This window comes from Stegostoma tigrinum, chromosome 44 (assembly GCF_030684315.1).
Source record: "Stegostoma tigrinum isolate sSteTig4 chromosome 44, sSteTig4.hap1, whole genome shotgun sequence".
NCBI lineage: Eukaryota > Metazoa > Chordata > Chondrichthyes > Orectolobiformes > Stegostomatidae > Stegostoma > Stegostoma tigrinum.
Genome location: NC_081397.1, coordinates 1,461,535 through 1,481,580, shown reverse-complemented (window position 1 = coordinate 1,481,580; position 20,046 = coordinate 1,461,535). Strand labels below are relative to the sequence as shown.

The 20,046-nt window shown below is 45.9% G+C and overlaps 1 pseudogene; it reads left to right on the top strand.

Annotated features, from left to right (window-relative positions):
- The window catches only part of LOC132206835 (uncharacterized), a 660,697-nt pseudogene that overhangs the window by 611,477 nt on the left and 29,174 nt on the right, over positions 1-20,046 (top strand).

Sequence of the window (20,046 nt, the reverse complement as noted above, 5' to 3'; positions counted from 1 at the left end):
ACTGTCCTTCTCGCTTGTTCTGTGTCTCTCATTGTGTGTGTCAAACTCCCTTTCTCTCTGTCACCGTTCCTCTTGCTCTTTCCCCCTCCCTGTCATGTATGTCTATCTATCTCTCTCTCCTTGTGTTTTTGGGAGTCCCTCTGTGTCTACGTCTGACTTGCTGTCTCACTTTGTGTCTCTCACACTATTGCTCTCCTCTCACTGTCACTCCCACTTTTGATCTCTCACTGTCTCTCTGTGTCTCATTCTTTCCCTCACTGTCTGTCTCACTGTCTCTCTCTTTCTTTCTGTCACACTATTTCTCAAACTCTCTCTCTTTCTCTCACTGTCTATTTTCCTCACAGTATCTCTCTCCCGCTGCTTGTTTCTCACTCACTGACTCCTTCTCCATCACAGACACATTCTCAATCTCTCTCTCTCTCTCACATACATATCATTCTCTCTGCGTCAGTCCCTGTCTCCCTCTCTTTCTCTCACACTGTGCCTCTCTCTGTCTCTCTCACCACTCTCTGTTCCTCTCTGAATATCACTCTCGCTCTCTGTCTCTCATGCTCTGTTTCTACCTCTCTGATGAAGGGTCTAGGCCCGAAACGTCAGCTTTTGTGCTCCTGAGATGCTGCTTGGCCTGCTGTGTTCATCCAGCCTCACATTTTATTATCTTGGAATCTCCAGCATCTGCAGTTCCCATTATCTCTGTTTCTACCTGTCTGTTTCTGTCTGTCTGCCTCTCTCTCTCTCTCTCTCTCTCTCTCTCTCTCTCTCTCTCTCTCTCTCTCTCTCTCTCTCTCTCTCTCTCTCTCTCTCTCTCTCTCTCTCACACACACACATACACACACACACACACTCTCTTTGAGAACAAGGTGTGGAGCTGGATGAATACAAGAGGTCAGGCAGCATCTTCAGAGCAGGAAATCTGATGTTTCAGGCCTAGTCCCTTCATCAGAAAAAAGAGTTGAGGCTCGAAACATCAGCTTTCCTGCTCCTAAGGTGATGCTTGGCCTGCTGTGTTCATCCAGCTCTACACCTTGTCATCACGTACTCTACAGCACCCGCAGTTCCTACTGTCTCTCACACTGTTTCCTTCATCTTTTCTCTCCCCACTCCCTCTCTCACTGGCTCTCTGTGTGTCTGTCTCTCTACATACGTCTTTCTATTATTTTTGGTCTATCTGTCTATCTCTCTTTCTCACTCTGCCTGTCAGACTGTCTCTCTCTCTTACTGTCTCCCTTTCTTTCTAAAGCAGGCTGCTGAATTCATGACATTATATTTCTGAATACCTGATTTGACAAGATAACATAAGTGAAAATGTGGAAAAGGCACAAGTTGAATTCTAATTCTTAAACTGCAATATCATTTGGATGGATGGTAAACAATAATTTCCAGCTGTACTGTGGGCATGTTGGTGCACGCTTGTGTGATCTGTGCAAACCACAGAGAGAGCAAATGCCTGTGGGTCAGGAAACAGCAGATCAGTGACAATGGAATAAAGCCTGAACTCCACGCAGGCCAGTGTCTCATTCAGGGGGTGATTATCTGGCAATTGTGCTCCAGGAGGCAGAAGCATAAGCTTGGTTCTACACTTTGGATTCTGTCTGCGCTCAGAGATGGCACGGTGTCCAGACAGTAGTGCGGCAGTACCCCCAAGGTAGCAGTGGAGCAAGTTCAGGATTTGAAATTTGGTGTTTTTGTTGGCTAAATCAACCGTCATTATCCATCACTAATTGTCTTTAAATTCATAGAGTAAACCCTCAAAACTGAGCAGGTCTGACATCATTTGTAGGGAGAAAACAGAGTTTGTGCTTCGAATCTGGTGACTCTTTGTCAGAACTGATAGCATCTGGGAATAAGTGGTATTTATCCTGAAGACTGGGATGGGGCTGGGGTGATGTGGTCGGGAAAGAGACGGGTGAGTAGGTGGTGGGGATAGAACTCAAAGAGAGAGAGAGAGGAATGTGTGACAATGTGTTCCTTTAAGAGGGATTTATTCTGTTTGGTTTCTCTTCACGAGGGGGTTGTGAAGCATCTGCTGATGTATCTGCTCCCTGTAAAGCGGAATATGTATATTTACTTGTGTGTGTGTGTGTGTGTGCATGTGGGACTGAATGTAGGGCCTGTGAGCAGGGCGAGGTTGCAGGGAAATGAGGGGGCAGAGAATAGAATGGGGAGTGGAGGTGTGAATGTTTGTGCATGAATCTGAGTCTGTGCGTGCGTGCGCGCGCGCGCGTGTGTGTGTGTGTGTGTGTGTGTGTGTGTGTGTGTGTGTGTGTGTGTGTGTGTGTGTGTCTGTGTCTGTCTGTGTGTGTGAATCTGTGAGAGGATGTGTGCAAGTGTGTACGCAACTGTGTGTTAGGGTCTGTGCAAATACAAAGTTGCTGGAGAAGCTCAGAAGATCTGTCAGCATCTGTGAAGGAGAAGACAGAGTTAATGTTTTGGGCCTGGTCACCCTTCCTCAGAACTGACGGTTGCAAGGAAAATGTCAGTTTTCTGCAGAAAATAGGGAACTGGGTGGGGTAGGGAGTAAACAGTAGGATAGAGCCCACACAGAGAGAAGGACAGTTGGACAGACAAAAGAGTTGCTAACAGTCAGGCTGGGAGGGTGAATAGTTGTTAATGGGGACTGTTAGTGACTAACAACAGTGGGTGTGTAGTGGCAGGCTACGTGGTAACAAGGCCTGGTGTTTGCGGTGGAGCCTGTGATATGGGAGAGTTTAGGCCCTAAAATTATTGAACACATTTTTGAGTCTGGAGGGCTGTAGGGTCCCCAATTGTTACCACAGAGCCTGCCGGTCACATATTTCCCAGCAGGCCAGTTACTGTCGGGGGAAGCTCACTTTAAGTTAAGGGAAGAAGACAATTTTTTACATTTATTCATGGGACCTGAGCATCACTGACTGGGCTGGCCATCCGCAGCTGCCCCACAGGGCAGTTAGGAGTCAATAACAGAGAGTCAGAGAGGTCTGTAGCACAGAAACAGGCCCGTCACTCCTTCAGGCCTGTCCCGGTCAGAAGCAACCACCTCCCTATTCCCTATTTTCCCCATTTTCCCAGCACTTGGCCCATAGCCTTGGCATCACAAGTGCACATCTAAATCCCTCTTCGATGTGATGAGGGTGACTGCCTCTCCCACCTTAACAGCGAGTGAGCTCCAGGCACTCCACCACACTCTGGGTGAAAACATTTTTCTTCACACCCCCCTCTATACCGCCTGCCCCTGACCTTCAGTCACACCCTCTCTCTCACTGTCTCGCACTCCACACTCACGCTCACACTCTTTCTCACATTTCACACACACTGTGTCACACACACTCTCGTATTCTCTCTCACACACACCCTCTTTCTCACATATTGTCCCATTCTCTCTCACACACAGCATCTCTCTGTCCCATTCTCACCCACACACACCCTCTTTTTCACACATTCTGCCCCATTCTCTCCCACACATACCCTCTTTCTCACACATTCTGTCCCATTCTCTCCCAAACATACCGTCTTTTTCACACATTCTGTCCCATTCTCTCCCACACACACCCTCTTTCTCACACATTCTGTCCCATTCTCTCCCACACATACCCTCTTTCTCACACATTCTGTCCCATTCTCTCCCACACATACCCTCTTTCTCATACATTCTGTCCCATTCTCTCCCACATATACCCTCTTTCTCACACATTCTGTCCCATTCTCTCCCATACCTACCCTCTTTCTCACACATTCTGTCCCATTCTCTCCCACATATACCCTCTTTCTCACACATTCTGTCCCATTCTCTCCTACACATACCCTCTTTTTCGCACATTCTGTCCCATTCTCTCCCACACACACCCTCTTTCACACACATTCTCTCCCATATATACCCTGTTTTTCACACATTCTGTCCCATTCTCTCGCACACATACCCTCTTTCTCACACATTCTGTCCCATTCTCTCCTACACATGCCCTCTTTCTCACACATTCTGTCCCATTCTCTCCCACATGTTCCCTATTTCTCACACATTCCATCCCATTCTCTCCCACACACACCCTCTATTTCACACATTCTGTCCCAATCTCTCTCACAAGCCATCTTTCTCACACATTCTGTCCCACTCTCTGTCTGCATGCAGAACACAGAGGGCTAAAGTAACAGCCACCTGGAATAAGTTGCAACAGAGCAGCAAATGGATTAGCAAAGTTTCATAAAAAAGTTGAGAAAATGGTTGAGACTGCGAGGGCTTTTCTCTTCAGAACGACAAGGGATGAGAGGTGACTTGAGAGAAGTGTACAAAGTGAGCAGGTGTATAGATAGAGTGGACAGGCAGAGACTTTTTCCAAGGGTGGAGTTAGCTATTATGATTGGGCATAGTTTTAAATTGAGTGGCCGTAGATATAGAGGAGACGCCAGAGGTAGGTTCTTTACTCGGAGAGTGACAGAGGCGTGGAATGCTTTTCTGGAGAGGGTGGTGGAGTCGGCCTCTTTAGGGGCATTTAAGTGGCAATGAGATAGGCATATGGTTGATAGTATAAGGTAGGGGTAGAGATTATGTAGACCTTAGGTTGAGGGTAAAAGTTTGGCACATCATTGTGGGCTGAAGTGCCTGTACTGTGCTGTACTGTTCTATGCTGTAAAGGGAAATGCAACTGTTTATTTGAAATGTAAATAGAAAAGGAGAATTGAATACAGGGTGGGACAAATTAGGGACAGAAAGAGGGGACAATTAATGCAGGTTTGTTGTGAATGCTGATTTTACTGACAGGAGGGAACCAGAATATCTTGTTCCTCAGGGAGTACACATCGCCCACTGAGGAGTAATGATGTAAGTTCTGCCCACTGGGGATCTCCAATCACACAGTGACATTCTGCAACTCTGTCTGATGTTTTGGTACATGAAGAAATCCCTTCGAAAACATCAGCTGCACTTCACAAAATTACAGATTCTCTGCAGTCTGCAAGTCCTCAGCAGTCAAAAAAAAACTCGTTCTTATGATCCCAGTGCTGCTTGTCTTCCAGAGGCTTAGGCAACTTTAGATAAAGTTAAAGCATGCTCCCACAGAGGATTTCTTTATCAGCGAGATTGGGTAGTCTCTGTCTGTGAGCCACAAAAAATAGCATCAAGTTTGGTAGGCAGTGGGGAAGGCAAACAGCCTGCATTTCATAGGAAATAGGGTATAAAATTTAGGAAGTTTTGCAAACAACTACATAAGGCATGAGCCAGGCCATAGCTGGAATTCTGTGAATAGTTCTGGGGCCCCTATTAAAGAAAAGATAGACTGGGTATTGGAGGCAGCGCAAGTTCACTCGGCTGACCCTGGGCATGGAGGGACTCTCTGATGAGGGAGAAGCTGAGTAGCTTGGGCCTGTCCTCATTGGAATTTAGAGGAAGGAGCGGCGACCTTATTGAAGATTGGCAGAGGGACTGACAGGGGAGATGCGGAGAGAAGTTGTTTCCCCTTGTGTGGGAGAGTCTGGGACCAGAGGCTCACCACCACAGAATAAGCTGGGGTGGGGGGGTGCGGGGGTGCGATTTCCCATTGAAGATGGTGATGAGGAGGACTTTCTTCTTTCTGAGGGGAGTGAATCTGTGGAATTCTATTTTGCAGGCAACTGTTGAGGCTGGGTCTTTCAGTATATGTTCAAGGCTGGTATTTTTAATCAGGGAGGGGACCTGAGGGTTATGGTCCAAAAAAGTGGAATTCAGGATCCATCACAGTCCTCATTAATGGCAGAGCAGATTCAATGGGCTGAATGGCCACTTCTGCTCCTGCAGTAACACCGATGCCATTCCCAGAATATCTTGTCAAATTGTCTTGTGTTTCCTTTCTAACAGAGCAATGCAGAGATATTTTGAGATTGCAGGAATGGCCAATGCTGCCGAACCTGAGATAACAAGGTGTAGAGTTTGGTGTGGGACACAATGGGACAATATGTGTGAGAAAAAGGGTGTATGTGGGAGGGAATGGGACAGAATGTGTGAGAAGGAGGGTGTGTGTGAGAGAAAATGGGACACAATGTGTGAGATAACAAGATGGATGAGCACAGCAGGCCAAGCAGCATCAGAGGAGCAGGAAAGCTGACATTTTAGGTCTGAACCCTTCTTCAGATCAAAAAAACACTCACAAACTTTCTGAAGAAGGGTTTAGGCTCGTAATGTCAGCTTTCCTGCTCCTCTGATGCTACTTGGCCTGCTGTGTTTAATCAGCTCTACACCTTGTTACACAGAGATATTTTGAAATATGTTAGCCCCCTCTTTCCTCTTTGCTTGAGCTACAGAGGACACAATTTCACCAGGAGTGGCGGCACTGGTGTCTGAAACAAAGAACACACTTTGTACGGTTCCAAAGTGCAGGGTTCCGGAGATCTGAAACCAGTACAGAGAGTGCTGGAGAAACTCAGCAGATCTGGCAGCATCTGTGGAGAGAGAGAGAGAGAGAAAAAAAAAGTTCATGTTTTGAGTTTGTTGACTCTGCATCTGCCTGCTTGCCCTCCTGGCAAGTGTTTCTATCAGAGAAGAAGCACACTGTGTCAACTGATGAAGTTTTGTTCCTTTTTCTTTGTGTTTCAGTTGCAGGCAGTCCATTCGGCTTGTCCCTGCGTGGCCAGTGTCACTTCCTGTCTCTCTGATGAAGATTCAGAGCTGCAGACTGATCTGAAGAAGCCAGAACTTAACCTTCCCCTTTAGATTGCTTTGCTGGTTCCTGGGGTGGGGTGGGTGGGTGATCCCACCTCGAGGGTCATGTACCCTTTGGGAAGGCCAAGCACAGATAAGTCATATTTGTCCAGCTTATTGCTGGGAGAGAAGGGGAAGAGAAAACTGGGGGCACTTCACTCTCTTTTTGATGAATCAATTGGAGAGATTGATCATTGTGAGAAGTCCACTAATGAACAAAATGCCTTAAATGCTGAGGGCAGGATGTTTGTTCTGGGACAACTTTTTCGCACAGGTTGGAGCGGGTATGGGATGAGTTGCTGGAGCAAGTGTAGCGGTGGGCACAATATTTAAAAGACAGGTGGATTAGATGGATATGGGTCAAACACAGGCAAATGGGACTAGAATAGTATAGGAAATCTGGTAGGCATGGGCAGCTTGGGCTGAAGGGTCTGTTTCTGTGCTGTATGATTCTATTTGATGAATTCCTTTCAGTTGCTCCAATTAAAGGGAGAAAATTGTGGGGAAAGTGGGAGATGGGGATAAACTAGTTTGTAACACTCTTCGGGAGATGGATAGTCACAGATCACAAATATCCACAATCGAGTGGCCTCATTCTCTGCTCACTGAAACCACGATCCCGTTTATTTTCTTTTTTAGGAAAGTCAGAGGTGAAATTAATTGAATTCCTGAAGTATTTACCCTCCCAGAGAGAGCGAGTTTGTCTTTACATTTGGACTCCACGCGATGCATGTGAAGGTGTTTTCCCGACTCATTCTCTGTAAGTGGTTGTTACATATTTATACATAAATGAAACATTGTGTGCAGTTATCTCCCAGATTAATCACATGTGAATGAGATGCCAGGGCTGTGCTGTTAGGAGGGGCTAAATTAATTCAAACTGATTTGCGTTTTCAAGACTGCAATTATAATTTCTGGAAGCGAGGAGGGTGGGGTGAGGGAGAGAAAGAGAGATGGGGGTAGGATGAAGGGAGAGAAAGGGATGATGACAGAATTGAAAGCAAGACAGTGGGATGGTGACAGGGCTAAGAGAGAGAGAGATAGAGTTTCATTCAGTTTCTTGGACCCAAAAGCTTACTGTGTTAGAGAATCCCACATGCTCCCTACTCTCTGGGTGAGGGCATTCTTCCTCATCTCAATCGTGACTGGGAACATCCTTTATTTTTGGTGAGTACGGTCTGGATGGATTGAAAGACCTCTCCAATACTGTGAGAGTCTGTTGCATTAAAGTGAGCATTCCTGATTATGTACCATCATCCAGATTTCAATCTTGCTTTCAGCAGTCAGGCCATTGATTATAGGAGTTGAGCAACGTTATGTTGCCAATGTATAGGTCATTGATCTGGCATCTTTTAGGTTACTGTGTACAAGTCTGGTAGCCCTGCTATGGGAAGGATATTATTACATTGGAGAGGGTGCTAAAGGGATTTGCAAAGCCAGTTGAAGGCATATGGGACTAGTTTATTACGGGAAACCTGGTCGGCATGAATGAGCTGGGCCAAGGGATCTGTTTCCATGCTGTATGACTCTATAACTCTATTGCGAGATGATCCATGCTATTGATCTGAACAGATTGAGCAGGCATCTCCATTCTTTGAAGCTCCACCCCCAGGACCCTTCCTTCTCACCTCTTGGTTTAGGTCTCCCACTTTCTCTTTCGTTCACCATTGCAAAGCATTGCCCAGCTCCATTCTGACATTCCGAACTCAGCTTTCCATTTGGATATCTGTCCATGGACCCCCTCACTGGCTCCTGTGTTTCTGAAGCAAACGTACAAACTTGGAGCAGAAAAAAAACCCTCCATGGGCAAAACTCCTGCCCCAAAACCTGTAGCTACAGTATTTCAAACAGCAGATTCCTCTTTATAAGCAAATGACACATGATTGCACAGGGGTGTGTGCGTCGTTCCGCAGAGGTTAGAATTCAAAACGAGAACCTTCACAGATGTAACGGCATGTTCTCTCTTTTTTTTAACCGTCAGGACCACTTCATATTTGGATGCCCACGGTAAGTTGAAAATGTTACGTTAAATGATTGCATGCAAAGTGAGATCGAGGTTTAGGTCTCTATTTTTTATAAGCCTCTGACAGTTTTTTTTTGCTTCAGGTAATCAGCGGATAGGAGCCAAACACAAGTGAATGAAGTGAGCCCACAGGTCAGCCATTGAATAGTGGAACAGGCTCAATGGGTGACATAGTGGCTCAGTGGTTAGTACTGCTGCTGCACAGTGCTGGGGACCCGGGCTTGATTTCAGCCTCAGGAGACTGTCCGGATGAAGTTTGCACATTCTCCCTGTGTCTGTGTCAATTTTTCTCCAGGTGCTCCCATTTCCTAGCACGGCCCTAAGATGTGCGGGTTAGAATCATGCTCCCCTGCCCGCCTAACCTTTGAGAGATGCCATTCCTCCTCTTCTCTGTTTTCAACCTGCTCCAGCCCCTTATCCTGACATGGTGGCTTCTCATCCTAGATTGTCCCACATGAAGAGACAATTTCTCCCTATTTTCTTTGTCAGTCCCCCAACTCCCTTTCGTATCTTATATCCCCCAGTTTAATCTCCTCTCATTCTGCTAAACTCCAGAGAGTATTTACCAAAACTGCTCAATCTCTCTTCGAAAGATAAATCTTTGTTATGGACCAGGCCAGGCCCCCTCCAAATATTTTTAGAAAAGAGCCTAGATGCTAGATTTTCTTATTTTTAAAGGCAAACATGAAGTGCTGGTTTCAGATGCAGTGTGATTGTTTTATTTTAAGCAAAACACAATTTATTTCAACACTGCAGTTAAAATGCAACAAAAGAAAGAGGAATTAAGAATAACAATTATATTGGAAATGTCACAGAATAATTGACTCAGTAAATATTTCTAATAAATCTCTTTCAAGACAGTAACATCCCCTCAACACGCCCCTTGGCAAAATACAAGGAAAATTCAGACATGGATTCTCAAGGGCAATTCTTTACATCCAGTAGCATGAAACATTGAGAGAAAATTCAGAGAGAGTAGCAGCCAGGAGACATTCCCTCAAGCTTCCATATCTGTTGAGACCCCAATAGCTTCAGATGCCACTGAAAAGAAAACAAAACCCAGAGATTCTGCTTTGTGAGAGGTGGCCACACCCAATCAGGCTGTAAAAAATAAAACCCAAAGCCCCTCAAGCTGTTTAGTTAATCGGTCCTAACCAGCGAGCTGGACCTTTCTCCTTCAATCTTTCCCTCAAAAGAAACCAGGACAAAATAATCTCTTAAAGCTACAGCATCATCACAAATCTCTTTGTCTCCAATGATGTTGGGCTGGTGGGAGGGGCAAGGCTCTTTGGTTTATAATTACACCCCCTCTCCAGATCAGCGACAATTCCTGCCTCAGAAGGGGAGGGGTGTGGGGCTCGCCTCGATGGCTGCTTTGTGATGCATTAAAACAGCAACAGCGTGGGTTCAAATCCTGCAGCGACTGTGAAGGACTCTCCTTCTCGACCTCTGCCTTGCCTAAGGTGTGGTGAGCCTCAGGTCAAGTCACCATTCAGTCGCCTCTCTCTGAGGGGAGAGCAGCCCAATGATCTGGTAAGTTTGTGGTGAATTGACCATGATCTGTTATTGATGCACCAATGATGTGTTTCTTTTTAAGCATTCAAAATTGAATGAAAGTTGTACTTTGTACCAGTTGTTACAGCGAACATTTATCTTTTTGGCATTGACCGCAACCCCCCATCCCAAATAGAATGCTTCTGTAAGTAGACACAGGAAGTTGGGAATCTTTGCCAATAGTCACTTGGCAATGCCATACCTGGAAAATGAACAGATTCTGTTTGAAGCTTCTGATCAATCAGGGCAGGAAAGCAACAATGACAAATTTCAAAATCTTAGCAGGACTGTGGAGAGAGAGAGAGAGAAACAAAGGTAGCATTACAGGTTATAAACACAGGAAGTCCTAGAGAAACTCAGCAGGCATGGCATTATCTGTGGAGAGAGAGAGAGAGAGAGAGAGAGAGGAAAACAGAGTCAACACTTCGAATCCATTGACCCTTTAATTGTCTTTTGAAATGGCTGAGCAAGTCATGCAGTTATATCCATTGCTATGAAGTCTGCACAATGAAAAGAGGCTGGATGGATCCCCAGGATTGACCTGACACCAAAAAAGACAACAGCAAAAACAGCCCTGATGACCTTGCAAAGACCTCCTCAATAACATCTGGGGGCCAGTGTCAAAATTGGGAGGGTCACCGTCAGCCTCCTCGAATCATACCTTACTGTCAATGTCCCAGGTACCACCATCACCGTCCCTGGATATGTCCTGTCCCACCGGCAAGGCAGGCCCAGCAGAGGTGATGCCGCAGTGGCATGCAGTCAGGCAGCAGTTACGTTGGCAGGTATCATCTTGGCTCCGGACAACGTGAAGCCTTGTGGCTTTGGGTTGAACACGGGCACAGAAACCTCCTGCAGATTACCACGTACCGCCCCTCCCTTGGCTGATGAATCAATAACTCCTCCATGTTGAACAACACTGAGATGAAGCACGGATTTCAGTGCCCACCACCAAGTGTAGCTCGGCAGTAGCACTGCCAGTCGGGCTGATCGGATCCTGAAGGGCATTGCTGCGAGATTGAGTCTGCGGCAGGTCGTGAGGGAACCAACAGGAGGGGAAAAAAAACATACCTGGCCTCATCCTTACCAATCTGTCAGCTGTTCATACATCTGTCCTTGACAGTATCGGTGAGAGTGACCACAGCACAGTTCTTGTGGAGATGGAGTCCCATTGAAGGTAGCTTCTAATGATGGAGCATGGGTGTCACTGGGTAGCCCCAACATTTATTGCCCCTAACCCTAGTTGCCCCTTGAGTAGGTGGTAGTGAGCTGCATTCTTGAACCACCACAGCCCACATGCTGGAGGTAGACCCACAATGTCCCTTGGGAGGGAATTCCAGGATTTTGACCCAGCTACACTAAAGGAATGATTGATATGTTTGCAAGTCAGGACGGTGAGTGGCTTGGAGGTGAATGTGCATGGAGTGGTGTTCCCATGTAGCTGCTATCATTGTTGATCTAGATGGAAGTAATTGTGGGTTTGAAAGGTGCAGCCTGAGGATCTGTGGTGAATATCTGCAGTGCACCTTGTAGATAAGAGACACTGCTGCTACTGAGCGTCAGTGGTGGAGAAAGTGGATGTTTGTGGATGTGGTACCAATCAAGCGGGGTCTGCTTTGTCTCTGGTTAGTATCAAGCTTCTCAAGTGTTAAGAGAGCTGCACCCAACCGGGCAAGTCGGGAGCACTCCCTCATTCCTAACCTGTGCCTTGTCGGTATTGGGCAGGCTTCGGAGAGGAGAATCACTGAATAATCAGCCAATTGTGTTTTTTTTTGCATTGGGCAGAAACAGCAAATGTTTTAACAGCGATGAAGAGTGAAAATTTTGATTGAGGTTTTGCTTGTTGGAAGTAACTACTGCTTTTCTTCTGCAGGCCAATACCCAGAAGTAGTTATAACTAATCCCAGTGATGGCATCATCAAAGAAGGGCAGTGGTTCACTTTGAAGGGTCGGTACAGGAACAGGCTTCCTGGTATAAACACAACTATTATGAAGCTAAATCTAAAACATTTAACAAAAGAGCTGACAGGAAAACTGGAGGCTTTTACCAGTGTTAAAGAGGCAGCTATTTGAGCCCCTCTCCATGAAGTAAAGCTTTGCAAGTGGTGACGTTCGGTACGTAAACATTGAGTGCTAACGTCCGTATTGTGTGTCAAACTACAACCCCTTTTGCAGAGAGACCACCCAATATATCATACTGCACGCTGTTTGATTCATCGAGTCCTGACGGTCACGGCGATGCCCGAATGCTTTTCATCCCACTTCCCAAATGAGTGAATTCTCTGCCTCTCCAGATTTTAATGTTGACCATCAGGCCCAGAAGAAACCAGAACAAGAGTAGGCCATTCGACCCATTTGCTCCACCTTTCAGCCAGATGCATGACTGATCTGAGACATGGTTTCAAGTCCCACCTGCTCCATAGAGATTTCACCACTTTGCTGACTAGGCTGGGTCTCTTTACAAACTGGTCCCCATTGTAAATTGAGTCAATTCTTACACTTGGCCCAATCCTAAACTGGGCCACATTCTGAACTGGGTGACATTGTAACTTGGGCCTCATGCTAGCCTCGGGCCTCATCATAAACTGCAAAACATCACAACATGCGAAACATGTTTGGTCTCATCCTAAACTGGGCCCTATCATAAACTGGAACTCATCTTAAACACAGCCACATCCCAAGCTAGGGTACATCCTACATTGGGCTTCATTCTAAATTGGGCCAAATCCTACACTGGGCATTATTCTAAACTGGGCCTCATTCTAAACTCGGCCACAGTCTACATTGGGCGAATCCTAAACTGGAACAATCCTAAACTGGACCAATACTAAACTGGGGTAATCCTAAACTGGGCAACACCCAAAAGCTATACATCTTCCTTCCCACCTATCCACCCCACCCATCCCATTGACCAATCCCCAGCACTCGCTACCTATATCCAACCATCACCATCCCACCTACCTTTCCCCAGACCCACCCTTTCTACCTTTATTTATTTCCAGTTCCCTACTCCTGCCCAATTTCTGAAGAAAGGTCCTGGCACAAAAAGTTAACTCTTCCACTCCTCTTATGCTGCCTGGCCTGCGGTGTTCCTCCACCTCCACACTGTGTTGCCACATCATAAATTGGACCACATCCACACAGTGAAACATTCAAAATTTGCAAATATTCTAACCTGGGCCTCATGTTAAACTGGGACACCTCCTACACTGGGCCACACGCTATATTTAAACAGACCCTACACTGGGACATGTTGTACACTGGGCTTCGCTCCATATTGGCCCATATCATCCACTGGGCCTCATTCTAAACTGGGCCTCGTCTGACACTGGGCCATGTCCTTTCCAGGGTCACACAGTATTCCCTGTCACATCCGAAACATTGCTGAGGGCTCAGGCGATGATAGAAGCAGTTCCAGCTTCACCATCTCCCACCATGAGTTCACTGTTATGAGACAAAGAGCGAAACCCTGTTGAACAGAATCAATCACCTACTTTCACTTTCAAGTTAATTTAGCTTCTGATTTACTTTAGTGAATGAGTCATGGAGCCACAGTTATAGTTGGTACAGAAGGGATTCTTCAGCCCATGAATCTGCATGAACCTAGCTAAACTAATCCCAGTTCCCGCCACAAGGATAACAGCCTTGAATACTATGACATAACAGTTGGTTGACCAAGAACATTTTAGAGTTTCTTTCAGTGTCCCATCTGAAATATCCTCCAAATGAGTGCTTTTCAGACTCCCATCATTCTCTGGGTGAAGCAATTCTCAAATCTCCCCCTAAACCTCCTGCCCTTTCACTTTAAAATAATGATGACTCCCCTCCCCCCAACATTTATTATTGACCCTTCAACCAAGGGCAACAGCAGCTTCCTATCCCTCCTGTAAATCCCCCTCACAATTTTACACACCTCTGTCAAGCCCATCCTCAGCCTTCTCTACTCCAAACATCTCAGGCCCATCGGAATTCTCTTCATCGCTTAAATTCTCCATCCCAGGCAATATCTTAGTGAATTTCCCTGGCACCACCTCCAGTGCAATCACATCCTTCCTATAGTGCGGAGACTGGAACTCCACACAGTGCTCCAGCTGCAGCCTCACCAAAGTCCTGTCCAGCTCTGACATCACCTCCTTGCTCTCACAATCTGTACCTTGACTGATAAAGGCAGGTGCCCCATATGCCTTCCTAACTGCCCTATCAACATGTCCTGTCACCTTCATGGATCTGTGTACAAACACCCTAAGATCCCTCTGTTCCTCTGAGCTTTGTAGTGCCCTGCCTTTCACTGAGTACTTCCATGTCTTCCTTCTTCCAAAGTGCATCACCTCCCATTTATCAGGGTCCAACCGCATCTGCCACTGGCCTGCCCATCTGAGCAAATGTCCTGTAACCTAACACCTTCTCCTCACTGTCAATCACCCGGCCAATCTTCATTTTATCCACATTAATTTTGTGTTGTATTAAAATGGTTGATTAACCTGCCACCTTGAGATTCCATCCCATTATCTCTCGAGATGTTCTTGGGTTGTGGGTGGTGCTAGCTGGGCCCGGCACTCATTGCCCATACCTAATTGCACAGAAGGCAGTGACGAGTCAACCACATTGCTGTGCATCTCGAGCCATGTACAGGCCAGACCAAGTATTGATGGCAGACTTGTTTCTCGAAAGGGCAGTAGTGAACTAGTTGGTTGTTCCTGAAAATCAGCAATGAACTTGTGGTCACCATCAGACTCTTTCATTCTAGATTTTTATGAACTGAATTCAAACTCCACCATTTTCCATGGTGGGATTTGAACCCAGGCCACTGGATTAATACTCAAACGATAATACCATCGTGTTTCCACCTCCCCCTGTAAAAAGGATTCCAAAATCTGAATTTAGATGTTAGATTCTTGACATGCTGATCAACCTGAGATTGTCCAAGAGTATGCCCTATTCAACCATCCAATAGGATCATGATTGATCCGGAATTCCTCACAGCAACTTTCCAGCCCTTTCCCTTGATTCCCTGCCTGATCAAGAATCTGTCTGTCTCAGCCTTCAATATGCACAGGGACTCTGCACCCACACAGCTCTCTGTGGCAAACCATTCCAAACATACACATTGCTCTGAGAGAAAAAACTCCTCCTCATCTCCGTCTGCAGTCAGTGTCTCTTTACTCTGAGATGGTGTTCTCTGCTCCTAGACTCTCCCATGAAGGGAAACAGATTCTCAGCATTGACCATGTCAAGCCCTCTATGCTTCAATAAGATCACCTCTCATTTTACTAAAATCCAGCGAGTAGAGTCTGAAACTGTGCAGCCTTTACTTGGAAGACAGTTCCTCCATCCCAGGGATCATCCTATTGAAACCTCTCTGACTTCCTCCAATGAAATAACAGCTCCCCTTAAATAACACTGCTCCAGATGTGGTCTTCTCAGCACTTTGTACAGTTACAGTAAGAACACCCTACTCTTACACTGTAATCAGGACTAATAAGGCTTTTTGGATCACACTAGTTATATTTTCTCCCTCAATCTTTGGATGTGACGTTGACAGTGCAAGTCCATTCAAGTACCCTGCTGCTTGGTGAGATGTCTGTTCTGAAATGCTCCAGGCATCCCTGGGGATTTGAGAGAGATTACACCTCCCTTTGGTATCAAAACGATTCCTTAATTGAGGGAGAATGTGAACCTGAGTACACGATAGCAAGTGCGACATTTTCAGATGGAGCAACTTATCGATGTGAACAGAGACTGGGTTTCAGGAGGTGGATCTCACATGATGAAAACATAATCGTAAGATGTAAGTTTTCCCTCTTGAGTTGCTCTGACTTGGGTTAAATGGCCCACAGGCAAAAACATCAATGTTGCTTCAAAAACCATAGTTGGCAGTTACCCAAAGAGAGTTGTGATCACGAGCTCGAAAATGGTGTGAAGGCATCAGAGTGCAAGGCATCAAGATACATTCTTCTCATTTTTGTATTTTGGTCGGACGGCAGTTCGGAGGATGGGATGTACGGCTTGAAACATTAACTCTGTTTCCCTCTCTCACAGATGCCGCCAGACCTGCTAAGTTTCTCCAGCGCTTTGTGTTTTGTTTCATATCTCCTGCATTCTTTGTGTTACATATTCCTCTAATTTTATTTTGTCCTGTCGTAGATCTCTGCTCTGTGCCAACACTGCGAGCAGTCCCCAGTGTGGAAGTATTCATTGGTGAACGCTTTAAGCTCGCCTGTTTGGCTGAACCCTTTCACGATGATCATCTCCTGTTGTACGTATTTTATAAAAATGGTGAATTTCTCAATTTCCCTTCAGACAAGAGCAGTTACACAACAAAGGAGGCAACACTGGGCCATTCGGGAACTTACCAATGTGAAGTCAAGATTCGAGACAATAAACTGAGGAAAAAGAGTAATAAAGTTCCCATTTCAATCAAACGTAAGCTGTGTCTCCATTTATTTCATTATTTCTGCTGTCATCCAAATCACTGTAAATGTAAGGGTTGGTCAGCTCCTGCTGTCATTGTCAGTATGGAATAACACTGTTTTTGTGCGCTGCACACTCTCGCTTCCTATTGAGTTTGTGAATACGTATTTATTACAGTCTTCAATCCCTCTCCATACCTCACCAGTTATCCACCCTGTCCTAGATAATAAAATGTGAGGCTGGATGAACACAGCAGGCCAAGCAGCATCTCAGGAGCACAAAAGCTGACGTTTCGGGCCTAGACCCTTCATCAGAGGAAGGGTCTAGGCCCGAAACGTCAGCTTTTGTGCTCCTGAGATGCTGCTTGGCCTGCTGTGTTCATCCAGCCTCACATTTTATTATCTTGGAATCTCCAGCATCTGCAGTTCCCATTATCTCATCCACCCTGTCCTGACCGCTTCGCCTGTTTCTTTTGCCATTAGCGATGTTTCTGCTTCCTGGGTCTGAATTTCTTGTGAAGACTGAGGGTTTTTTGTCTTCAATCAGCAACAGCCTTTGGCAAGTTCAGAGGAACAGAGGGATGTTCGGGAGCTAGCCCACTGATCCCTGAAGGAGGCGGTACAGGTTAAAGGGTGGTTGGGTAAACATACAAGAGACTTGGTTTTATCAGGCGTGGCACAGATTATAAAGAGCTGGGAGGTGACATCAGGACTGTGCAAGACTTGGTACCTGTCTCTGATTCTCTATGTCTCCCTATGACTCTCTCTGTTTCCCCTACACTCTACGTTTTCCAATCAATCTCTACATCTCTCTGTCACTCTGTGGCTCACTTTTAACTCAATGACTCTTTATAAATATCGACAACTTTATGTGATTCTGTGACTCTCTACATCCCTCTATGTCTCTTTATGAATCTATTTATCTATCTCTTTGTGAGTCTATTTGTCACTATGAATCTCTATGACTTTCCTTATCACACTCTCTCTTTCTATATCACTCTATGACAGTGTTTCTCCCAATTACTTCCGATATATCTCTGTACTTCTCTATGACTCTCTATGAATTTCTGTCTCTCTCTCTCTGACTGTATGGTGGGAGTGCTGCTTGCTGCTGAACACAACAATCCCTGCCTTGGAAAAGCACTTAACAGTTTGCTTCAATCACAGGCATCCCTGTGTCAGTTCCAGACCTGAGTATCCACCCTGGGAACGAGGTAGTGGAGGGAGACAGCAACTCATTAAACTGCTCTGTGACCAGAGGTTCGACTCCAATTCAATATATTTTCTGCAGAGATGGCAATGAGATTTCCTGGGAGTATTCCAACTACAGCAGAACCATACACACCATCATCAACGTCAGCAAAAGATAAGCAGGCTATTACCACTGTGCTGTTTCTAACCTGGAGGGACAGTCTCTCCAGTATAGCAAAGCCATTGCTGTTTCAGTGATTGATGAGTTTCTAAACTAATCTATACAAACCCAATTTATGGGAGTGATGTGATAGCACTGGGATAGGGTGCAGGAGAGATTTACCAGGATGTTGCCTTGAGGGTTGGAGAGTTCAGTCATGGATGAAGTTTGGACAGGCTGGAGATGTTTTCCTTAGAGTGGAGGAGATTGGGAGAGGCAAATATGTTTGAACTGTATAAAATGATGAGGGGGCACAGATAGGACTGACAGGAAGAAACGTTTCCTCTTTGATACAGGGATCGGTGACTGGTGTGGGTGAAGGTAAGGGGCAGAGGTGTAGAAGAGATGTGAGGACTTTTTTTTTACCCAGAGGGTGGTGGGGAGTCTGGAACTCACTGTCTGAAAGGGTGGGAGAGGCAGAAATCCTCATCACATGGAAGAAGGATTTAGATGTGCACTTGCGATGCCTCGGCTAAAGTCAGATTAAAGGGTCCTCTACATTTCACTTGTCTTTTCCTGCAGAAATAGGGACACTGATAATGTGAATAGCCAAGGTCATTCCCCCAGGGTAGGGAAGTCCAAAACCAGACGGCACAGGTTTAAGGGGAGAGTGGAAAGATTTACAAGGGTCCTGAGGAGAAAATTGCTCACACAGAGGGTGGTACCTAAATGAAATGAGCTGCCAGAGGAAGTGGTGGAGGTGAGTACAAATACAACATTTAAAAGACGCAAAAGAGTTTGAGGAATATGAGCCAAATGCATGTAAATGGGACCAGGTGACTTTGTGAAAACTGCCAAAGGGCCTGTTTCCTTGCTATATGGCTCTATGTGTCCAAGTATTGGGAAAATTGATGAAAGAACAGAGAGGTGGCTGCTTTTCACTGGTGCAGATTCAATGTGCCAAAGGGCCTTTCTTTGTGCTGCAGACCTCTCTGACGCTACAATTCCATGTTAAGCACTCCAACAGAGGAAGTTAGAAGCATGGACAATAGGAGGAGGCAATTTACGCTATCCCACTTGCTCCATCCATTCAATGGGATCAGGGCAGATCATCCACCTCAGTTGCCTCTTCCCCTCACTTTCTCCCTTTGATCCCTTTAGCCCTGAGAACGATATCAAAATCCTTCTTGAAAACATTTGATATGTTGTGCTGTCCCTGCAGAAATCCCCACAGGATCAGCTTCCCTAGACCCTCTGCATCCCCTCAGGGAGGGAAAGGGTAATGATCTGGAACAGCTAGATAAAGCACTGAGCTTGACATCTTTCCCATTCAATTGATTCAAGCCATCGGCTCAACCAAGGAACTGCACCGAGCCTCAAAGCTGTCCTTTTCTCATGGAGCTAATTTGTCGATAGGACCTGAATATCATTGGCTAGGCCTATCACAGATTGCTCATCATGAATTCCCCTTGATGGTGCCCTGTCTTCCGCATGCAGCCCATGAGAATGTAATGTACCTGCAATGTTGGCAGTAAGAGAGATTTTGACCAGTGACGCTGAAGAAATGGCTGATATATTTCCAAGTGAGCACGGTGAGCGGCTCGGGGGGGACTTGCAGGGGCTTGGTGTTCCCACATACCTGCAGCCCTTGTCCACCCAGATTGAAGTGGACATGTGTTAGGAAGGTGACATTATGCACTGCATCTTGTAGACAGGGTCGCTGCAGCTGATCATTGTTGGTGGTGAAGGAAGTGGATGTTAGTGGATGTGGTGCCAACCAAGTGGGCTGCTTTGCCCCTGGATGGTGCTGAGCTTCTCAATTGCTGTTGGAGCTGCATTCATCCAGACAAGTGGGGAGTATTCCATCACACTCTTGCTTTGCACCTTGTTGATGACGAACAAATTTTGGGGGGTCCAGAGGTGAGTTATTTGCACCAGAATTCCCAGCCTCTGACCTGTCTTGTAGTAACTATTTTGATATGGTGAGCCCAGTGCAATTTCTGGTAAATTGTAACCCCCCCAGGGTATTAATAATAGGGGACTTAGTGATGGTTATACCATC